Source organism: Mauremys mutica, chromosome 6 (genome assembly GCF_020497125.1).
Source record: "Mauremys mutica isolate MM-2020 ecotype Southern chromosome 6, ASM2049712v1, whole genome shotgun sequence".
Lineage (NCBI taxonomy): Eukaryota > Metazoa > Chordata > Testudines > Geoemydidae > Mauremys > Mauremys mutica.
In genome coordinates this window covers 107,918,779-107,938,778 of record NC_059077.1, presented here as the reverse complement: position 1 = coordinate 107,938,778, position 20,000 = coordinate 107,918,779, and the positions used below count along the sequence as shown (strand labels likewise).

Sequence of the window (20,000 nt, the reverse complement as noted above, 5' to 3'; positions counted from 1 at the left end):
CCACAGGATTTAAACAAAAGCTATGAGATGCCTTAATATTGGCAATTCAAGAAATTAGGGGGGTTGAGCAGGCAGGTATTTTCTACTTCAGAACTGGTCCTGATTACACAGCCTTTTAGACTGTGTGGTGAACCAAAGTGTTTCCAGATCTTTTGTTTATCTTATCAGGCAAACCAATTTTAGCTCCACCCTGGCCATGCAGCCAGTTGGCCTGCAGGGAGTGGGTGTATTTCGTAGTATTTCAGAGTCTGCACAGCCTTTTTTCCTGGAAGATATTTGCTTTCCTTTTGAAAGGGAGGCCTCTGCATAACCTGCAGTTTTCCTTTACACAGAGATAGACTTTTATTCCTGAGGTATCATGGGCAGAGATAATGGGGTATCTAATATCTATATCATCCCTTCAGGTATACTGAGATATGTACCTTTAACTATTTGAATTGTAATTTATAAGCACTCATTTAAAGTAATGATTTTTTTTTTTTTAAATCTTTAGAAAACCATTTAATATTGTAACAATAACTTGGGTCCATACTATAGCGACATTCCATGGCTACATCAAACATTCCACTGTAATGGTACTAGCATTAACTGATCCAGAAGCAGTGAAGCATAGGAGGAATGGACATCACAGACCTAAAAAAAAAAAGGTATTAATTTAATAGTGTGTTAAATGAACCTCTAAGCGCTGAGATCTAAAAATCTCTGGGAAAGTCAGCTTTAAGATTTTTTTCTCTCTTTCGTTTAAGCCATTTTAAAGGGGTCCTGCAGAGGAAAATTAGAACTGGTCAGGAATTTTCCATCAAAATGTTTTTTTCAATTAAAAATTTCATTTCTGTAAAATTCTATGTGAAAAATGTTGATTTTGTCTATTTTTTTTAACTGAGAAAGTAGAAATTAAATATTTTGTTTCAGTTGGATTCAACCCAAAACAAAAACACATTTTGGATCAGTTCAATCTGAACTGAAATGTCAAACCAAATCAAAATGTTTCAGTTCTTGTCAGTTCAGCATTAATCTATATCCTTCTAAGCTGCCATGGAGCTTCATGGGAGTCACAGGACCATACGGCATCATGAGATGTAGCCTGGCCAGGGGGCATAAGACACCCAAAATACAACTCCCATGAGTCACCATGGCAGCTCATTGGATGCAGTTTAGCAGCAAACTGACTCAAAACTAAATATTTCTATTCAATTTCACAAATAATAAAATATTTCAGTATGAGAATTTGTTTGGACATTTCTCAAACTTTTAATTCTACAAAAGAAAGTTTTGAGATTTGGACTTTTCATCCAGATTCAGGATGAAAATAGCAAAACATTGGAATTTCCCCATGAGATGGACCTTTGATTTTTTTTTTTTAAATCAGCTCTAATGAAAAATCAAATATTCACCTCACCAGTGTGCACTGAATAAGAGAAAGTCTCACAAGCATAAATAAAATGTAAGGCAGATTAGACCGAATCCTGACCTCAGGTCACATGTTGTCAGTCTGAAATAACTCAAGTCAGTCAGTGGCGTTTGTGCAGATTTTTACCAGTGTAACTGAGAACAAAAACTAGGCTCTTTTTTCACCAAAATCCTGAAATAGCAAATAGGATATGAGTAGTATTCTTTTAATAAATGTAACCAACTAGTGGCATTAACCCTGTTCTATATTTTAAAAGTTGTCAGAAACCAGCAAGGGCAGCAGTATGTATATAACTAGGCTTTGTGTGTTCACATATAGTTAGTAAAACACTGGTATTTGGAACCTACATGGCTTCTACATGAGAACAATAGGAAAAGAGCAAAAGACACAACTTATGGCAAATCTATCTTGCTGTGATACTACAGAAGGTATCATGAAGTGACATCAGTATTACCCACAAAGCTTTATGAAAGCCTGAAAAGGGCCAGGTGGACAGGGATTTTTTTTATATTAGCGAGCGAGAGAGAGTAGTGTGTATGACTCAGTTTTCAACATTTCTCTCAAAATGCTCAATGATAGTAGTAATAATACTTCCTACATAGTATCTCTCAGGCCTGACTCTGAACTCATACCAATACATACCTAGAGTAACTCCACTGGAAAAAAAAATCCAATGGAATTATACTGTGTTTGCACCACTGGAGGTGAAATCAGAATCAGGCCTATCATCTGTCACATCCCTTGTACTAGCTCGATCCTTCAGCAGGATTTCTGGAGTTTAAAGAATTGGCAATATATACCAGATAAATAGTTGGGGCTGAAGTTCCCTCCTGTTCAGAGACCCAGCACAAGGCCTATGCACCACTTAAATCCTCTGAATAGTGCTCACATGGGATTTGCTGGGCTTCTGTACAGGGATGAATGTCTCCCTTCTATGTTAAATATGAGACCCCTCTTCTCTGAAACAGCCACCAGGTACTTTACTAGCAGTGAAGAAGGACTTACTCAACTACACAGTTCTCAAGTGCAGGAATGCACATTACAGCAAAATAGTCAGTACCAATAATTTCATCCCTGTTTTATTATTTTAAAAGTGTGTAGATTGAGGACTTCAGTTTTCTCAAAGAGTCATTTGGTCCCTGGCATTAGCAGAAGCTAGATCCCTTTTTGCAGAGATTTGGTCTTTCAGGCAATGTCTTGTGAATGCCTGAATTTGGAGCATTCTGAGAGTACAGAGCTGTTCCTCTCTATCCAAAGGCCCTTCACCTTTTTGGCCTTAGAACAGGATATTTGGAATGTTTGCAGATTAATGCAGACCATACTTGGCAGGAATGAAATCTGAATTTGTGTCCTGAATAATGAACTTTGACTATCAAAGACTACTGAGAACTCCAGTTAAAGCTGAAATGATCTTTCTTCATCAGTACCCTTCTGCCTATATTTCTCTTTGGCTAGACAAAGGTTTCCACGAGTTTTGAGTTCCCACTGTGTGTTGTTTCTGATGGACTGGGTGTGCTCTCTATCCCTGGTCTGTACCAGTTTACCAGAGTAAGATGCTACTAGCTAGGAGCTCTGAAATGGAGGGAGCTCCAGCACAGTGACACAGACAGACAGAAGTAAGCCTCGCTCCTTTTTCCCTCCTGCGCGTAAAGACCATATTTTAATATCTTGTATTTGGAGGGCTATGTTTGTTTGGACTAGCTCTTCAAAGGGACAGGACACTGCATTCGTTTATTAGTTAATTATAATAAATAACTATTGCTGGAGGAGTCTTGCCCAGTTTTAGGTTTTATTTCCATCACCACAGTATCTGAAGGGAAGATTGGATGGAACACCCTTCAGATCCCATCAGCCCTGCCCCTACATCAGCCATGACTTTTGTGATTATGTGAGTAGTGGCAGCTCCAGTGTTTCCAGCCCTTGTCTCTGCCAGTCCAGAGGAACAAGGGACCAGACCCAGGAACTAAACACTGGTCTCTGATACAATAGCACAACAGGTCAAAACTTTTTGATCCCAAAAACTTTTTCCACTGAAACATGGGGTTTCACCAGAATTGAAGTGTGTTGGGGGGTAGGAGGCAGGTAAACACTGACAATACAGTCCAATTTTTGGACAGGAAATTTCTAAATAAAACTTTTAATTTCAAATAGACGTTTCAAATATATTGAAACATGTTTTCAGATTTGATCAGAAAAATTTTGTTTCAACCAAAAATGTTAAAAATTTTCATTTCAGCCTTTCCAAACTGAAATTTTAAACCTTCTTCCCCAAAAGTGTTCACTATTTTGACTTCTCATTTCTGGACAAAAGCATATACTGAAATATCAGAGTTTTCCCTAGGATGAAATATCAGAGTTTTCCAACCAGCTGTGCAAAGCACTAACAATAGGGCCACTGGACTGTCCCTTGTCTAAAATGTAGTCGGATTTCTGTCAGCCTCATTCTGCAATGCTCCTCCCACCCCATTCCCAGCCACCCAGCAGCCTCTCCATTGGATTGCCTTCCTCCAGCTCTGTTTCCGAGTGTTCCCATTAGAAAGCAGCAGCTTGTTCTGTTTCTCCACACTCCTAGATAACCTACTCCACACCTCAGCTCCTCTCCATTTCTGAGCATTCAGTTTGCTGTACTTCTCCCTGCTCTGAGCCTGCATCTGCATCTTTTAAACACTGTACAAATATTTATCCTCACAACACCCTAGTGAGATAGAGACCATCTACTTTTTTTTTCCAGTGACTAGCACAATGGGACACAATCTGATTGGGGACTCTAAATGCTAATAGAGTCCTAATATTTTTTCTGAAAAAGAAATAAGTAGTATCCCCATGTTACATCCTGAGAATATGAAGCACAAGGAGGTTAAATGAGTTGCCTGAATTCCCCTGGCAAGGCAGTTCAGAGTTAGGATTAGAATTGCAGTGGTGCTGCCCTATCCTCAGACCATAAGACTCTGCTGCTTTAAAGATGTGCAAGGGACCTCTGTGAGAACTGATACAAGGAATAAGGGACTTTCCTCTTGATTTTCTGAAGTTGTTTTATCTCCCAGCTGTGTTTCTTACTCCTTCAGATGGGAATATTTGCCCCACACACACACACCTCATTTTACAAAGTGACACTACTCACAGGCACAGATAAATACTATATGGACAAACATTCAAAGCAAAAGAGGTTGCAGCTAGTGCTAGTTGGAGAAATTTAACCCTCCCAAAAAATCATATTTCTTCAGAATATGTGGTTCCATCAAAATTTAAACTTTTACGAAATCAGGTTGATTTCTCCAGAATTTCATTTTGGAATAAAACAAGACATTTGACAACGTCAAAATGGGATGATTGGACACTTTGGAATGAAATTCTTTAGATTTTCATTTTGAAATGAGTGTTTCAAAATTCTTTTTATTTTTATTATAATATACACTATTTCATTACATAATATAAACACAAAATAAAAATGTCAAAGCTGACCAAAATTAAACATTTCAAATGTCCTGAAAAAGAAAAAAGTGTACTCAGAATTTTCCTTCATGGAAAAATTTCAAAATTTTCAACCTCCGATTGGGAATGAAGCCAAATTTCACAATCTCAAAATCTTTTGCAAAATGTAACTTCTATCCTGTGCACAAGTCTGGATACAACAGGTATACTGCAAAAATCTTGCATTTGATACTGCATATATAGTTATTTAATTTACAGATAGTTAAGAGACAGTTACCTAGTTTGCATGTGTAAAAATAGCGGAGTGGTGAGGTTAGATGGGAGAGGTGCACATATGTTTTTACTCATTAGTCCTCTGTTCAGAATAGCTGGCCTGTAATGCAAAGGAGCATCATGTAGCAGCAATGTCACAAAACTTTCATAAGATCAAAGTGATTCAACTCACATCTAAAACCCTTATTCTGCACAGTTTCACTTCAGGGTGTTACAAAGTATCTCGGAAAATGTCTAGCTAGCTTTTTGCACTCCTCTTATGTAATATAAAACGGCTGAAATTGTGTTTATTTAAAAACGTTGCCCAAGAGCTGAATGCATCAATGCCAAGTTTCAGACTGGAGCCAAGTTTGGAGACAAATTTATAAGCCTGGGGGGTGAGGGGCAAGAAAGAGAACACATTTTTAAGTTAAAGTAACACACTAATACTCCAATATTTAGGGGGGGGGGACAAAATCAAAACAGCACAAAATGGTTATACAGCCCATAAGGACTAAAGTGTTATTTTTTCCACAAATATATCTTCTTAGGTAAATACCACTTCACATAAAGAAAATAAAAAGTACCTCTTATTATTAGTAAATAAGATCATTATAATGCCATCATTATACCACCATTGAAATGTAGCCATTTGACACAAGCAACATGACAATAGATTTTTTGGAAGGAATTGAAGAATAAGTTACTCTTTAAAGGTCCGGGGGGGATTTAGATTAATTATTCCAATTAGTATCTGTGCCTGGACACCAGGATTAACACTCTCAAACTTGAGTTACATGAGGTCTTTAATGAGCATGTGTGGTTATGTCCTCAGTTTGACATCTCCTTCAAAAGAGGACACTTGCAGCAGTAGCAGTGTTCCAAGCATTTCATGAGGTCATTGGTTCCGGAGAGAACCAGACAGTTTCCTGGTCTATTATCATGTGGTTAGAGTACTGGACTGATGCTTGGAAAATCCAGCTTCATTTCCCAGCTATACCACAGGCTTCCCTGTGTGGCCTTGGTCAAGTCATTTAGTCTCTCTGTGCCTCAGCGCCTCAGCTATTAAAATGGGGATGACAGCACTGCTTTACCTCCTAGGGGATGCGCAGTGAACTTCATTAATGTTTGTAAGGAATTCAGGTGCTATGGTGATGGAGGCCAAATGCATACTGAGATGGAGAAGTGTACCATGGCATTCTCCCAGGGGCGAGCACCAAGGAAATTCCTCTTTCTAAACTAACTCTTCTCTGGCTCTAAACATTTAATATCCTCCCAACTACACATTTTTTCGTTGTTGTTCTCTGTGTTTTGCATTATCCTTAGCTATACAAAACAAGCAGGTGTCTCTCATCCATCCTCGGTCTCTCAGATCCAACCACCACCCTGCCTGGCCTCACACTGCCCTGCCATCATAGAGGGAGCGACTCAAACAAAACTCTGCACCACCTAAAGGAATCCCACCAATTAAAGAGGAGGGGTACCTTACAAGAGTCAGTCAATTGAGCCTACATGATGGAGTTTGGGTTTACTACGAATTATAAGAGGCCAGGGCAGACTGGTTCAGATTAAAGGAAAGAAGGAATATGAATGTCCAAAACTAAGTTTTATCTGCAGTACACACTTTAAAAAAATGTTAAGTTCTAGAAAGCATTTGGTAATATTACTGTTTATAGATCCGAAGAGCACCACAGATTTCACTTAGGCACCACATTACACAGTGATAGCTGTGCTTGTCAGTGAGAATAGAAATGCTGTTATGGAGCCCTCCTCCTTAATGGGTGGGTTCATTGATCAAATTCTGTACTGATTAACATCCAGACCATCTCTTTGACCTCAGCAGGGTTACACGGGGTACAGGTTACCACAAAATTTGGCCCTGTAACTTTAAGTAGCCACGAAGAAGCAATGTTCTGCTTAAGCCAAAAGACAACTCCGAAGGAAAACTGAGGGCTAATCTCCAGTTATATTAGCCTATCATAAATGGAAACATTTCAGCTACTTGCTTAGGTAGCAACTACCTGTGTAGAGTTATCAGTATCTAAAATCGACTTTCAGTAATGGTACTTGAACCTGTGCCCTTTGTATTTCTATGGCACCTTTTGCTTTACAAACATCATTGACTTAAAATGTATTCCAATCCAAGTTCATGTGTGTCATACTTCTTTCCCTTGAGTCAAATCCTGAGGTTCCGAGCACCTGCATCTCCCACTGAACTCAATGGGGCTAACAGGTTCTAGGTCAAATCCTGAGATCCCACGAAATGTCTGTACCATTGCTCACCCAGTATATTTGATTGATTGTAGAATATCATGCACACCTAACAGCTCAATATGATTAATAATGAGAAAGAAGGCAGTTGAGGCAAGTATATATTATTACACCCATTTTACAGGTGGGTAAACAGGAACACAAAAGTTAAATGATTGGCCTAAGACTACATAGTCTCTGAAGAACACTTAGAAGTTCTGACTTTTAGTCCCCTGATATAAGCAATGGATCAGTGCCTCTCATAAAGCACAAGGAGACATAGCAGAAGCTCAGCTCAGATGAGTTCATAACAAGGAAGGAGTGGTGAAAGAAGTGCAGGAGCTTTTTTAACTGATGAGCAAGTTCTGCCACTAGGCTCTCCTCTGTCTCATTCACAACCTCTCAGACTCCCCCACTTTATAGTTCTGGGCTCTGGCTCTTTTAGGAGGATTCAGTGCTTCTCTTTCCAGCTTTTGATATGAAATGTATCTTTGCTGTAACTTGAGAGGAAGCACTATCTATGGCTACCGTTTGGGACTGAGTCAACAGTTCGCTTCCTGGCTGTGCCACAGGCTTTGCTGTGTGACACTCTTTCCCCAGCCTGTAAAGAGAGAATACCCATTATCCAGGAATGAGCTGAGGCTTAGTTCATTCACTCTGGAAAGTGCTTTTAGATTTTAGTTGACATTACAGAAAAGCAAAGTATTATTAGTTGCTCAGTGCCAGGCTGACCTCCTATAGGACAACATGGAAGGAGAAAGTGCAGCTCATGAGCATGCCCTCCATTTATACCTGGGTTAGCAGCTCTGGAAAAGAATGCACTGGTTTGTAAATGTATTTGGAAAGATATGAAAACAGTGCGAAATCTCCAGTCATCTAAGAACATTTTCAAAGCTAAACTGAAAACCTCCAGGAAGGAGAAATAAGTTACAGATGCAGCTTTTCAATTCTATTTCCTTTGCTTTCGTTCAAATTTACTTGTAATAAACAAGTTTTTTTTCAAAAGTCTAACTACTACGGGGAATTTAACCAGCTGCAGAATTGAAACAGCTTAATAAGATATTACTGAGAAGTACAATTCCTGGAACTCACTCACAGTGTTACTGTATTACTAAGCAATAGATAGCAAGTGACTTTTCAGTATTTATTGAGGTTTCCGGTAAATATATTTGGCTAAGTGCCAGAGCTTAAAAAACTAAAACAGGTTTTTTCATGTTTTATTGATGTGAATTTACACAGGCTCAGTTCACAGCAAGAGATGACTATTAAGCATTTTTGAAGAGGGATCTGAAAATGATGCTGCTCAGAAAACGTTTGCATTATTCTAATTTTTACAACGTTGCTGGGACCAGGTCACAGTTATCAATGGAGAGCTACCTCTGACAGCATGAACAAAGAAGCGTACGGAGAGTTAGACTCTACTATGCTTCATTCTCCTGTGATTTCAAATGGATCATGGAGTTACACCTAACATCAGAATTGTATATTGCTTCTTTCTTTTGTTCATTTCAACCCCAAATGGCCTCTAGAGCGGTTACCCCACGTAGGCTCCCTGAGCATCCCAGACTCCCTAACCACGGAGGCTCCTTCTTATTCCCCTACCTTGTAAGGATCCACGCAAAGCCCATATTTAGCTTTCCATAATCATGTAAGCATATCTCCTTCACAGTGAAAGAATCCTACTCCACCCTTCCTGACTACCACAGAGGCAGGGTAATATTTTCAAGAGTGCCTAAATGACTTAGGAGCCAGAGTCCCACTGACTTTCAAACATTTTTTTCCCCCCACTGGGAGTGGAGAGGAGTTTCAAACTCCTCAGTGACTTTTGAAAATAGGACTTCGGCACTTTTGGAATTTGACCCATAGTCATTAAGTGTTCATCAGTTAACATACAGTGGTACCGGAGATAATTATAGTGGGTATCAGGAAGCATGCTGCAATAATTGTGTGGCTAAGTGTCAACAATTTAATGGTATTGCAGTCAGACTCAAGGAGGAGACAATAATGGAGGCACTGATCAATTAGACAGATATTTCACAGAAGTAAGTGCATTGCCCCTATCAAAGGGTTTGGTAAGATAGTGTCCCACTCCACTCCCAGTGAAAAAAGTGTTGGCAAGTAATTTATGTTAAAAAATTAGCCTATATTACTAATCTGTCAGAAACTATTTATGATATTCTGGATATATTTTCAAACCAAAAATCCACATCTCTGTTATTCACATACTCATAGATTCCAAGGACAGAAGAGATCATTGTGATCATCTAGTGTGACCTCCTGTATAACACAGGCCAGAGAATTGCCCCCAAAATAATTCCAAGATTTAGAAAAAAACATCCAATCTTGGTTTTAAAAATTGCCAGTGGTGGATAATTCACAACCAACTGGAACAAATTACCAAGGTTAATTAACCTTACTGTTAAAAATGTACACCTAATTTCCTGTCTGAATCTGTCTAGTTCCAGCCAGTGGATCATGTTATACCTTTCTCTGATTAAAAAACACCCATTATAAGTACCTACAGGGGAACAAATATTTGATAGACCGTAATCCAGTCACTCCTTAATCTTCTCTTTGTTAAAATAAATAGATTGAGCTCTTTGAGTCTATCACTATAAGGGAGGTTTTCTAATTCTTTAATCATTCTCGTGAATCTTTTCTGAACCTTCTGCAATTTATTAACATTCTTCTTGCATTGTGAACCTCAGAATTGGATGCAATATTCCAGCAGTGATCACACCAGTGCCAAATACAGAGAGAAAAACCACAACTCCTACTTGGGATTCCCCTGTCTATGCATCCAAGAATCTCATTAGCATTTTGGCCACAGCATCCAAAAAAATCTCACTAGCTCTTTTGGCCACAGCATAGCACTGGGAGCTCCTGGCCAGCTTATTATCTACCATGGCCCCCAAATCTTTTTCAGAGCCACGGCTTCCCAGCATAGAATCCTCCATCCTGTATGTATGGCCTCCATTCTTTGTTCCTTCCTAGATTTATACATTTAGCTGTATACAAACCCATATTGTTTGCTTGCACCCAGTTTACCAAGTGATCCAGATGGCTCTGTATCAATGATTTGTCCTCTTCATTACTTACCGCTCTCCCAATTTGTCTCATCTGCAAACTTTATCAGTGATGATTTTATGTTTTCTTCTAGGTCATTGATAAAAGTGTTATATGGGGTAGGGCCAAGAACCAATCTCTAAGGGCTCTACTAGAAACACATCTGCATGATGAGGATTCCTGGTTTACAAGTATTGCATAGAGATCAGCCACTATTTTTGTAAAAACCTGCGCAGGAATATTATGGAGAGATCTGTGTTCCATATGCTGCCACTAGAGTAGCATCTAATTAAAGATAGAGCTGGTTGAAAAAATTTCAGCACTATGATTTTCCAACAGAAAATGCAGTTTTGTCAAAATCAAAACATTTTGCAGGAACATGTGGATTGAGACAAAATTTGTGAACAGGAAAGAGTAAACAAAGCATTTCAACTTTGTCTCCATTTATTTTGTTTTTACATATATTCATATATTAATTTATGTGAAATATTAAGTATAATGTTATATATTCTATTAATGTGGCAACATCATCAAAACAAAACATTTCAATGGTCCTGAATCTACATTTTTCAAAATTTTAATTTGGCAGGAAATTTCAGCTTTTTTGTTTTGATTCTAAACTAAACCAGATTCTGAAGTGTCAGAACTTCCCATGGAAAGGAAATTCTGGTTTCTGACCAGCTCCACTTCAAGGGCTACTCGAGTCATTTTAGGCTCCAAAGCTCTGGGGGTTTTTAGAAAGGGTCTGCAAATTAGAGATGGACTTGAACCGAAACTTTACATCTGAACATTCTTGTACATTATGGGGGAGAGGGAGTGAAATCCAAACCCAGAACTGAATTTTACAAGTGACCTGTGTCTTCATAATGGGCAAAGTCAAATTGCACCACACAGCACTACTCATCTGGTGGGATTTTCAATCTGCCCTACCTCCAACAAGATTCTTTGATACAGGGCCTCTTAATAGGCCTCCTAATGCCAGGAACCTGCCTGTTCTTCAAGGTTTTAAACAACCGAAACTCTCAGCGTTCTACGAGTTAACAAATAAATGCTGTTTCTAGGATGAAGTCCTGTGTCCATCCCCGGCTGGCTGCTGCTGACTGCTACACAAACCAGGAAGGAAGTGTGAATCAGAGCCATGGGAACTTAAGGCTCCATTAGCAATGCCAAATGAGTAAGCGCCAACCTGATGGGGAGACAAAATTCTTATCACAGTGGAGATTAAAGGTTTGTCTACACTTACAATGCGGCATCAGTGCAGCTGCAGCACTTCAGTAAAGACAACACCTATGCCCATGGGAGAGCTACTCCCCTTGGTGTGGGTGCTGAGGCTCCTCAAGAGAAGCCCGCCCACTGACATAGCACTGCCCACAGCGGGAGGTCAGTCGGTGTAACCACGTCGCTCTGGGATGTGGATTTGCTACACCCCTGAGCGACGTTTTTAGTGTAGACCAGGGCTAAATCATTTTTAAAGTATTTGACAGAATCCCCATGTGGCCAAAACTTAGAGGTTACGGTCAGCACAGAGGTCAAGACAAGGTCTCTACTCCTCAAAAGCCACAAGCGCTGTCAGTCTCAGAGCCAATGCAGGATTCCCAACCCAAGGGAAAATATATGAATAATATTCACATGTTTTTTTTACTGGAAAACCATCAGCCTTCCCCTGCAAATGTTACCATGAACCAAACTCACTCTTGCTGCTCCAGAGAGGTGCAATTCATACTGCTGAAGCCAGCTGTGTAGTCCTGTGCTGCCATCTTTTGCAGATGTTCCATGGAGAGCAATAGAACTTACACAAGTATGTTTGGCAGCATAGAAGATACCTGTGCTGTGCCCAGATGTACTTGTACTTTTCAGCAGTTATTGCTTACTAATATTTGCACATCTCCTTATGATAGGTTTCACGTCATGCTTGTTTCCTCTGAGCCCATTCCAGAAAGTATTTAAATTATCATTTGTAATCCAGATTTCTAGGGATTCAGCATGGTATCCTGGGAAAAGTAATAATGTAAGTGTGACTGTACAGTAAGGAAGATATTACAATGTGATTTAATATCTTTACTTACATACATAATATCAACATAAGCATAGAATGATATATGAACTAGCTCAGTGGAATCAAATCACAATTTATGTTACAGCATAATTCTGCTCCCAGAAAACAAATTAGCCCAGCATGGTTCCTCTGAAGATCACAGAAATCTGATAAGAAGGTAAGTGGTAATGTCATGAAGGATTATTATTAAAATCAGTCTGAGTGCTACCACAAAATGTGTTTCCAGGCAGAGAAGAAAGCAGTCCCTGCCACAAAGAGTATGCAGCCTAAATAGACACAAACAGACAATGGGTGGAAGGTGGAAGTGCTACGACAAGCCGGCACTGTGATCGCTTTGCTAATGGGCACATGGTTTGTCAGTTACCTTTTGAGTAATATAGTCTGAATTCCGCTACATCCCGCCATACATCCTCTCACTCTCTCCCTCCTGCAATCCCCAGTTTCAATTCCTTACACCCTTCCTTCCCAACGCTAGCCTTTTTCACCTGCACAATTACACGTCACTCATACAACTACATAAATGAAATAAATAAGGAGATGATTTAGTCTGCCAGCATCTTGTCGGATCACACAACACGTGGGACTACGGGAAGGATTTAAATGAGGAGAGGGTAGTGTTTCTGTAGACTGGCTCAGGAAGGACATTGTATTTTTAGAGGGCAGTGCAGAAAGAGATTAACTGTTATTTGGGCACAATTTGTTCAGTAAATAGAGCTATGGCAGTTTATATCAGCTGAGGATCTTGCCCAATAAGACTTCCAAAATAAACTACTAGTATTCATTCCCTCTTTGTACCTCTGCATTGGAGTTCCACAGCCGTGCAAACCTGTACGGAAATCTGTGCAAACCATGCAAACAGACAGGCTCCTTTTATGTGCACCACTATGTAAGAAAAAGATGGAAACATTATTTAGGTGCAGATACATATGAAATCTTTAAGTAGCTAAATACCTGTGTTTGCCAGCCTAGCTGACCATCTGTGCAAAAACCCAGAGATGATAAATCATTCTCAGGTTCTGGAAAAGAACACAGTGTAGAGGGAGACATGCCCAGAAAGCAAACAAACTGAATAACTCCTCTGGTGGTGCACTCACAAAGAAAGGAAGGTAAACAGGAGTTCTATGCTACATATTGTTTTCAGAGCTTGCCTGTCTTTCAGGGCAGAACAATCCAGTGCTCTGGGCATACAATACAAAACTTGGAAGTTCCTGTTAGCATCAGAAACCAGATGATATCTCCTCCTCTAGTCCTGGGCAAGTGTTTTCAGGCAAAAATTTCAAGCATGGCCACTGATTTGGGGGTGTTTCAGTTTTTATACACCCTATTTGAGACATCATGGCTTGATTTTCAGGTTCTGAGCACCTACACATCCTAATGACTTCAGCTGGAGTGGCAGGTGCTCAGCAGGTCTGAAAAAATCAGGCTTTAGGTGTCTCAAATAGGACACACCAAAACTGGGTTAATTATAACCACCTACCTGGCAGGATGCTTTAAGAGTTAACTAGTTAATGTTTAAAAGTTATTTGAAGATGTAAAATATTGGATAAGCCGTAAGAATTAGTATGGAGAACGAGTTGTCTTGTTCTGTGGCGAAAAATCTCCCATATTACCTCTAGAGAAAATGGCACAAACGTTTTGTCTTTGCACCAAAAGCAATGCTACAGGAAGCAGACAAACTGCAGCTGTTTGTGCCAGATAATAAGACCACAGCTTAAATTAAATAGCAGCCTATATTATTCAACATTTTGTGTTTAAGTCAATGACCAAGGAAGAGCAAAGAATAGAAACTAACCAGAATTTCACAGCCTTACTCTTTCCTGGGGGGGGGGGGGGGAATCACAAATACCATGAATGACAACTCTTTTGGAGAGAAGGTTTTGTCATTAGTGTCCATTTGGGGGTATTTTCTTTTATGAGGCAAATGCTACAGAGACTAGACTCTATTGTCCAAGTCTAGAACATTCTAAGGCTTATTTAAGAACAGTTCACACAACACACAAACAACAATTTTCTGTCATGCTCCAGACTCTACAAGGCAGCTAGGAACAGAAATATTCTAAACATGTGCTTGTTTTTTCTTTTATAAACACAGACAAGTAAGATACCCAGCAGCAAAAATAATACAAGAGTCCTTGATGGAGTGCAGGAATGGCACAAAAGAGAAGAAGAATTCCTTTGCTATGAGGAAGCCAGACTAGATGATCAGATCAGCTATCCCTTCTGTCCGTCACAGCTATTAATATGAAACCATGACTAGTTAACAGAGAACCTGAAATGAAATAAAAATCACCCAAATTTTCATTATAAACCAGACACTCAGAGCAAAACATTGAAAGTTTTGCCACGTTTCAGCAAACAGGTCAGCTTGTGATGTTTATGGTCATTTCATACTCTTTCAGACCCAACCTAAGAACAGCCAGACTAGCCCAGCATCCTGTCTTCCAATAGTGGCCAATGCCAGGTGCCCCAGAGGGAAGGAACAAGTAATCACCAAGTGATCCATCTCCCATCACCCATTCCCAGCTTCTGGCAAACAGAGGCTAGGGACACCATCCCTGCCCATCCTGGGTAATAGCCATGGAAAACAGCAAATTGTAACTGATCCAGCTGCGTTTCAGCATTTGTTGGAAACGCAACGTGAAACCTCATATAATACAATAAATGACTGGTGAAAGAATCAGTGTATGAATTACAAAAAGATGGTCTCGAGCTGCAAACATTTCAGTTAATGACTAGACTTCAACCCCCACCTTCCATATCTTGGGGAAGAGTGTTCAGATCTGCCATTTTGGTTCAGACCATTACAGATACAGAGGTCCAGCCACGAAATTCTGGTCCCCTTTCAGGTTTATATTCCCAGAAGTTTGGTTGCTAGGTTTTGGTTCACACCCATCTCTAGAGCTAACATTAGTGGAAGGAACTATTGAGGTGCTAGTTGTTTCAGGTACAGAAGTGTGCACATAAAGGGCAAACTTAAAGGGCCCGATCCTCAGCTAGTGTCAATGGAGCTGCACTCATTTATTCCAGCTGAAGATCTTGCCCAAAGTGTGCAGACCCTCAGGGATATAACAGAGAATTCTGAGCTGCGTGTACCCAGGTCTCAGACCTGTTAGAAGTGCAGCTAGGAGAGGAGTCCAAGGTTAGGGAGTAGAACTGGGTGAAATTTTGGACAAATAATTTAGTCACCCAAAAAAATGCAGTTTTGAGTTAATCAAAACTAGTAATCAATTTGACACAAATTCACCAAATAGTTGTGGGGGGGGGGGACAAAAATTGAGCTATATTTACAAGGTGACAAACTCCATTCAGGAAACAGCCAAGAGGAGGAGGAGTTGTTGGTAGCGGTGGCACTCACCTAGGATGTGGGAGACCCAGCTTCAAATCCCCCATCTGGAGCAGGACTTGAACCCAGGTGTCCAGTACCCTCATTGAGTGTCCTGGGCTATTGGGTATGAAGGGGCTGCCAGCACCTCTGCTTCCAGTTTTGCAGATCTATTCCTTCATTTCCTTTGCTTTTCGTTTTTTTTGGGGGGGGGAGGGAAACATTTTTTAAAAGAGAAAAAAAATGCACAGAAACAAAACGTTTTGTTCCACCCAAAACTAAATGTGTTGACTTTTTGGATTCATCAAAAAAATTGGTTTTGGTTTGAGCTGAACAGATTTTATTAGTAGCATTTTCAGAACTGACAGTGAACCAAAAAAAAAAAATCAATTATGTGCCCAGCTCTATTAGGGAGTGTTCTGAGTCACTCAGCCCTGAACCGCTCATATGCGCTTCATGAACAACAGTGTGGGGGAAGGGGGGGGGGACAGCAAACCGAAAAAGTTTCTCTGTTTTCTAAAACAAACCGAACAACAGATCAGCGAGAAGGAGGGATACCGAGTGAGGGGAAAGTATATTTGTATTGATTAAAATCAATACAAATAGTGATGCCAGGTATTAAGACAGTGAGAGAAGCTCAATTTGTTCTTTAAACTGACCTGTATTCCTCAATGGATCAAGTTTGCTGAGCCAAAAACCTCTCACTTCAGACAATACCGATGCTCTACACCAGCACGAATGCAGTTAATCCTGTCTCTCCAGCTGAGTTAACGGAGGGGCAGGAAGAGCTCTCTGAGTATAGCAGGGAGTGCTGTTATTCATGGAGGAGGTGCATGCACACAGGGCTCCTTAGGACACTAGCATTTGGCCCCCAGAGAAGAGAAGGGGGCACTCAGAGAAGGGGGAGGGATAGCTCAGTGGTTTGAGCATTGGCCTGCTAAACCCAGGGTTGTGAGTTCAATCCTTGAGGGGGCCACTTAGGGAACTAGGGCAAAAATCTGTCTGGGGCATGGTCCTGCTTTGAGCAGCGGGTTAGACTAGATGACCTCCTGAGATCCCTTCCAACCCTGATATTCTATGATTCTAACCTACATGTGCAAAACACCTGGTTGTCCTGAGCAGTCACTCCCTTAGCTTAGTCTCCCACTTCCTTCCTCTACTTTGTAATATGGCATTGATAGGACATCCCCTAGATAACCTTGTAATCTAATTATGGTAAAAAACAGAGGGCGCTACCTATTAAATCAATACTATGCAGGAAACTGCTCAGACACTGGGAAGTTGTTTATACAATATCTTTCAGCACAATTTGGGGACTTTCCAGGAGCCAACATAATTGTGGCAGGTTGTGGTTTTCTTGCTGACCAATTCTTTGTCAGACAGAGTTCATCTTACCCCTAGCAGAATAGAGTTATTTCTACGTGACATTTCATAGCATGGATCAACATTCTTTACAGTCATTAATTAATCCTCACAATATCTCCTGTAAAGTAGACAATGATCCTTATTCCCCAATTCACGACTTGCCCAAATCCACAGAACAAGTAACTTCCCAAACTAGAACTAGAACACAAGAGTTCCTAGCTTTTGAATTTATATGCACACAATACCAATTTCCTATGTCTTCTGAACACATATTCACATTTGGAGTTCAGAGAAAGTGGGTGGGATGTTTATTTCATAGGAACAGCCAGTGACAGTGTTATCACCTTTCTTACCAGAAAAGAGTAAACCTGGAGGATGTACCTCCTCAGCCTCCTCCAGGGTGCAGGCTGATGCAAATAATCTAGTTTATCTGCAGGCTCTTTATCCTCCTTAATTGCTCCCCATACTCCTTGCTAATCCAGCAGACCCACCAACTAACTCTCTCTCTCTCTTTCATACTTTAAGTATATCAGAAGCAGGAAATGTGTATTTCCTGTTATCTGTTCTTATGACATTACCCACCTACTCTTCAAAATTCCCTGTAGCCCAGCTAATTTCCATTTTAAAATTTTACACACACACACACACACACCCTTAGTTTCTGTTCCTTTCTATTGGCTTCGTTGGGGCTGGATTTCCATTTTACGAACATCTCTCTTTGGCTGAAACAACCGTCTTGAGACTTGCCACTTAGCAATAGTGCTTTACTTCTTCCTTTTCCACGTAGGGGTATACACACCTTCTGTGACTCTACTAAGGTTACTTAAGTAGCCTCCGTGCTGAGTCTAAGGAATTTTATGTCCTCACATTTGACATTGGGATGTTTTTGTGCTGGCCATCTCTCATGGTTTCATTTTATAAAAGGCACCTAATCACAGCTCTAGGTGGATAAGAGCCCTTATAATATAATATAAATAATATAATATAATAGGACTTGCTCTAATGTCCACAGTAACATGTTCAAAAAAGTGAATCTACCTTCTCTCATGCCCCAGTTTATCTGACACAGCCTAGGTAAGCAGCTGTTCAGAGAATTGCAACCTCTTTCACTTTTGATATTTTCAAGTGGCATCTAATTGATATGAAACTTAGAAACAGAAAACAGTGCAACTCCTGCCTTTGTCTCCCTTCCCTTATTTATCCTTACCAAACCAGTACAGGCTATAAACCTATGTACCATAGTAAGCACCCTTGACCCTGACCAACAAGAGAATAATGATAAACAATAACAAAATCCATAATAAATATCCATTTTCAGCTAGCAGTGTGAAATGTTTGAGACTGATGGAGGTTTCCATGAATACCTGGCCACTGGCCTTTTTTACTGTTGCTGATGCAACAACGTGACCCCATGAGTAACGGTGAACCAAGCTCAGTGTTTGTATTCACAAGTCACTTTTTCTCTGCGGTAGCTATCGAAATGAGCCGACTACCCTCTGAAAATTAGCATTTTGATTAAGAAGCGGTGCCGCTGGGGTTTTCCAACTCATCCTTCAATATCTGATACAGCCTTTATTTGGGGGAGCAAAGGCCAAGTCCTCAGGTGGTGCAAATCAGTATTGACTTCATTGGAGTTATGCTGATTTATGCCAACTGCGGATCTACCCCACTGTCTCCTGCACTTGTGTGTATATGGACTAAAATCTAGCAGGTCTCTTCCATCTCCAATTACAATTTATTTTCAAAATAAGGGTAATAATGTCAAGACAGGCAGAAAAAGAGAGATTCTCTGCTCGAAATAGGAGTACTAGTAAGCTGCCAGACTTCTTAAACTCTCAGCCTTAACCAGCGTGTAAGGCCAAAGGTACAGGTTTTAGCCAAAATACAGTTACTGAGTCAAAAATGATTGTCTTTAATACTATTTAAATGGAAAACCCCTTTTCTCAAAAGGCTCATTATAAAGAGCTAAAATAATGAGTTGCCAAAAAACAATACCTTTCAATCACTTCCTATGCCACAGCTGCTTCAAATTTATTTTGAGATGCAAATTACAGAGGATTTAGTGGAGCCTTGCAAAATTTTATTCACCCACTCAGGGTAAGTAATTTCTCTCAACAGTATAGTCAGTCATTTGGGACTAAACTGTCATTATCATTTACTCAGCCATAGGAGGGAGTAAATCACTCTCTGCTGAGATTCAATTCCAGCTTGAGTAGATAGCAGGAGCTATAGATGGGATCCATAAAGGGACTTAGGTTGAGTGTTACGGAGCCTAACTTTTAGGTGCCTAGAAAGTTGTAGGGAAAACACCGTGATCCACAAAGCCAAGTTAGAGGCCTAAGCTCTCTATGCACTGAATGGGGCAAGATAGGCCCCTTCGAATGTGTTGCACAAAGCTGGCATGCTAGGCGGGGAGCTGCCTAACCTAATCAATGGGAGATGCTAATGAGCGGCGTATGTGCTGTGCTATGCTCTCTCCCTCTCTCCGAGATAGGCACCTCCCTGTAGCATGGATGTAGGTGCCTATAACTTCTTAGCAATCCATGGATGGGAACCCATCATCTGGAGTCAGGGGGCTTACATACCAAAAGGCATTTCCTGCAGGAATTAGTTAGGCACCTGCTGCACTCCACACAAAACAGCCAGAGGCAGTGGTGCCCCTCTGATTGCTCTAACCACTGGGCTAAAAGCTTTCACCAGGGATGTGAGAGACCCAGGTTCAGTTCCCTCTTCTCTGCCAGAGGGGTAGAAGGGAGAACCCTGTTCAAATCCCTTCTCCCCAAGAAGACGGTTCACTGGGTCTCCCACCTCCCAGGTTGCACTCTAACAACTGAGCTTTGGGATAT

General features: G+C 40.4%; 1 long non-coding RNA gene across 1 annotated transcript in view; it reads right to left on the bottom strand.

The window, feature by feature from the left end:
* LOC123372728 overlaps positions 1–20,000 on the bottom strand; it is a 46,997-nt gene that overhangs the window by 4,893 nt on the left and 22,104 nt on the right. The window contains exons 3-4 of the long non-coding RNA XR_006580425.1: positions 5,121–5,216; positions 533–633 (exon numbers count right to left, since the gene is read on the bottom strand). This is a non-coding gene — a long non-coding RNA (uncharacterized LOC123372728). The remainder of the gene's footprint in view (positions 1–532; positions 634–5,120; positions 5,217–20,000) is intronic.